Here is a 4,721-nt window from a genome sequence, read left to right on the forward strand (position 1 = left end):
AGCTTAGTGCTCCTGTACAAGGCAGCCCGTGCCAAAGGCCACGAGTGACAGACACAGGTGGTGGATGCCAGGACCATGGGCGAGAAGGGCCCTGGGTGAGGTGACCAGATTTAAAGCGGGACACCATTGACGGGTGGGGGGGGTTCTTGATTAAAATTTTGGTCTATATGGACCAAATAGACCGTTCCCTAGCTTGTCGTGCATTCTTTCCAAAAATCGGGACTTCTTTAAAACGCCATAACTCCAGACTGTCCCGCCAAAAGCGGGACGTCTGGTCACCTTAGCCCTGGGCTGGATGGGTGCTGGGGGGCGTGACCTACGCTGGAAGGAATGGCAACATTTATATGAGCTGGGGTGGGGGTGGGGCGTTTCAGAAGGAGGGAATGGCGACCAGCACGTTCCTGACATCAGAGGCCAGGGAATAAACTTGTTGGGTGAGATCCGAGGGCAGAGAACTGGAGTCCTGTGCATGCCACGGGAACTAATTGTGGCCTGCCCTTAGAAAGGAGGAGGATGAAAGCATTCCCTGTGCTGAGGGAGTCCCCGGCAGCAGCAGTCAGGCAGGGTGGCCCTCCCAGATGCACCAAGGAGCTCTGGGTCACCACAGCCACACCCAGTCCAACCCAGGCCTGCCAGTGACCCCCGAGCAGCTGTGTAGCCATGGGGTATCACGGATCGGTGAGGAGTTGGCCAGAGAACACCTGCGCAGAGTCTGTCTGCTCAGGGCCCCAGCCCTCCCCATGGTGAAGAGCCTGCCAACTCACAGCCCTCCCTCCTGGCAACCTGCCTCAGGGGCTTGCCTGCCATCTCCTTTGAGAGATCTGGGGCCCGTTCCAGAAGACCTTAACAGACCCAAACCCTGTGACCCCCCAAAAGTCTCTGCCCCTTGTCCAGCTTCAGGAATCGGGTGCAAGTACACACACACACACACACACACACACACACACATGCCCTCCACCCAGCACTTGGGCACAGGAGGTACCCCCTCCCTGCCTTCAGGGTGCCTGAGTCACAGTCTGGGCACCGAGGCACTGGCAGGTCCAGAAGAGGTGGTGTCGGGAGAGGTCAGGAACTTCAATGGCAGGAGGTGTGGGCACTGGAGAAAAGGGGTGGTTAGCAGGAGCAGCATCTCTGGCCCAGGCAGAGCTGGATTTGAATCCCACGCCACCCACTAGCTGAGTCACCTTGGGAAAGTCGCAAACGTCTTAGAGCTGCCCGCCACGCCCACATCTGTGAAACGGGTATTCCTTAGCAAGCTTATTCCACAACCATGGAGTGCATAGTAGGTGTCTGTCTTGAAAGATGCACAGCCAGAGCGCTCCTCAGAAGTGAGGATGACGGGGCTGCATCTGAAGTACTTTGGACATGTCGCCGAGCCCTGGAGAAGGACATGCGGTTGGGTAAAGTGGAGGGGCAGCAGAAACGGGAAAGGCCCTTGCTGGGGTGGATGCGCGCAGTGGCTATGGCGACAGGCGCACACAGCAACAACGGCAGGGATGGCGTGGGACCAGGCGGCCACTCAGTTGTATATATGTGGGGTTGCTAGGAGTTGGAAGCAGCCCAGTGGGCCCGAACGACAAGGGCGACAACAGTGAGAACAGCGCAGGGCAGGCTGGGTGCGAAGTGCAGAACCATGGACAACAGCCAGGGCCTTGTCTCCGAGGAGCTTGCCTTCCCGTGAGTATGAGAGTTCATTGCGACTGAGGGGCCGGCCCCATTACCAACTACGTGGACACCTCACACACCCCACCCCTGTCCCAGAAGAATTCATTTCAGGGGACAGCACAGAAGCTACAGCTCAAGGAGAGGGACGTGTCAGATCAGAGCACACAGGAGCCAATGAGGAGGGAGGAAAAGAGTGAAGCACATCCTGGCCCACCAAGCCCTGAGGACAATCTTTTGGCTCAGAGCAACCAATGCACAGAGGACCATAGAGCTGGCCCCACCACGAGACACGTGCCTCACTGACCCATAGCACCCCAGGGGCCAACACTGGAGACACATGCAGGAACTGTGCCCACCCTGAGCCCACTACGCCAATGGGAGACACTGGGGGCGTGCAACAGAGCAGCCAGGGGAACAGAGCAATGAAGTTCCCAGGGAACACCAAAAATAGACTGTGGGGCCAGGGCATGGCGCCCCATCAGACTGGAAGACACTCATAAAGGACAACATATTGACCTTGAACTATTGAAAAAAAGAAGAATTCATTGTGCTGATCTCAGGGTGAAATGAACTAGTATGTCTATATGGCCCGGAGCAGGAGAGGCTATCAGTCAGCCCCTGGCCTTCCTAACTCAAACCGATTCAAGAGAGATGGCAATTTCAAAGCCAGCCTTTTTCTTGGAATAAAGAAACATGAATTTGAGGATATGCCTGAGACAGGTAGCCAAAGGAGTTTCTGTGGTAGTTACATAATCTGTTGTCAATCTGAGACTTCAGAGTGAAGGGGTGGAGTTCAACTTGTCAGGTTGCAGCTTGATGACCTCATTTGGAGGCGCTAAGGAGATAAACAGCTCGCTGGAGGCGGGACACACGCTCACTCCCTGTGAGACATTCGGGTGCACAAGACACATGGAGCTACTCTAGAGCCCTGGAGCTGAAGGAGCCAGGTGGAGACCTCTGCCAATGCTGAGATGCTCCACTGCCACTGGATCCACAAGACTTCCCACCCACTGGCCTGTGATCTTCCTGCATACAGCGTCATTGCATGTGTTGCGTGAGTCTGAAGAAGACTTTATAGATTGATATCAGACATATGGGCTAATATCGAACTTGATCTGGACTGGGCTGGGATGTTTTCTCAATTTTCAACTGCTCTTGTATATAAAGCTCTTTCTCATACACATATGTCTATGGATTTGTTTCTCTAGTCTACTCAGACTTAACACAAAGACCTAAATGCAAACCCCTAGAACTATAAAGATCATTAAAAAAAATAAGGATAGCCGAAAGGTTCTAGTACATGGCATAAACACACCATCAAATACAATGAAACACACACATCAAAAGACTTCATCAGAGTAAAAAGCGCACCCACAGATGGGGAAAAAATTGGTAATGATATATCCTTTAGGGATGAGTCTCTAAAATCTATAGAAAATGAAACACTTCAACAAGAACAAGACAAATAATCCAATTTCAAAACAGGCAGAAGACATGAACAGACAATTCACCACTTCACCAAAGAAGACATTCAGGCAGTCAACCCACATATGACAAAAATGCTCACAATCACTAGCTATTTGAAAGATGCAAATCAAAACGATGAGGAAATATCACCTCACACCAGCATTGATAGCAAAGTTACACACACACACACACACACACACACACACACCAAAACAACAACAAAACCCCAGAAAATAAATGCTGGACGGGTTCAAAGGCATTGGAATCCTCATCCCCCACTGATGGCACTATAAAATGGTACAACACTGTGGAAAGCGGGATGACAATTCCTGAAACATCCAGGAATGGAAATACCATATGACCCCGCACACAATCCCTTTACTGGACATTAACATATACCCTAAAGATACAGGGAACAAAGCAGGAGCAGATATGTGCACACAAACACGTACATATTATTCACAGCACTATTTACAGTAGCAAGAAGATGGAACAGCTGAAATGCCCATCAGGGGAAGAAGGGATAAATAAACATTGGTGCATATACACAAGGGACTGCTACGCATCCTAAAGAATAATGCTGAAACAGGGAAACGCCTCATGACACGGATGGAGTTGGTGGGCATTTGGCTGAGCGAAGTTAATTAGACAGGAGGGCAAATAATGCATGACCTCACTTATGAAATTAAGATAAAGATTTTCAAACCAAAAGGATAAAAAATAGTTGATGGTTGCCAGACATGGTAGGAAGGTGGGGAAGGGAAGGGGGAGAAAGGGCAGTGGGGAGACAGGGGATGATAAGAGTCTACAAGAGAGAGATGGCGGGAGAGGGCAGGCCCAGCTACTGGGAGAGTTGATAACCTGTTAAAGTTGTTGAATACAGAAGTGGCCATCTGCTATGTAAAGTTCCACCTCATTCAGAACAGAAACACAAACTAGGTAACCTATATTGGATGATCTCCATCAGGAGCCAATTCCAGAAGATTCTTTCACTCTCCCCACCTCCCAGTCCCGAAACCAGAGATGATTTTGAGTTCGACGAGGCCCACTCAGGATCCATTTGGAAAGAGCCCCCTTGAGGTTGGAGAAGCCCCTTCTACTGTCACACATCTCCCCAGATGAGACCCAAGTGTCCGTGGTATTTGTTCCTGAAAAGGGGGCGGGGGCGGGGGGAGGTATCACACATCTGTTCACAATGTCCACGCAAGGGAGATGTCTGCGCCCCGACTGCGACCCTAAACAACAGCCAGGAAGCACGAGGCATTCTAGTTGTGCAGGCGAATATTAAGCAAATAATCGAACAAATCACTGCTCCGAATTGCAGCTCTGGCGATGTGCTGAACGCCAGGAGAAGCTGTATTAGAGCTGATCTAGTCCGAGAAGGCCGTCTAGTCTGGGCGACCTGGGGCGGGGGTGGGGGGGAGGGAGCCGGGTGCGTAAGTGGGCGGAATTCGACGCAGGGGGAGGTCTGTGGACCCTTGGGGTGCCCGAAAGTCCTCTGGGGTGAGCCGCCGTCGGTTAAAGGGAATGGCGGGACCAGGGTCCCGGCGGCGAGCTGCAGGCGATCCCCGCCTCTGGGTTTTGGCGAG

This window comes from Echinops telfairi, unplaced genomic scaffold (genome assembly GCF_000313985.2).
Source record: "Echinops telfairi isolate 266 unplaced genomic scaffold, ASM31398v2 ScPeMD7_3;HRSCAF=10, whole genome shotgun sequence".
Classification (NCBI taxonomy): domain Eukaryota; kingdom Metazoa; phylum Chordata; class Mammalia; order Afrosoricida; family Tenrecidae; genus Echinops; species Echinops telfairi.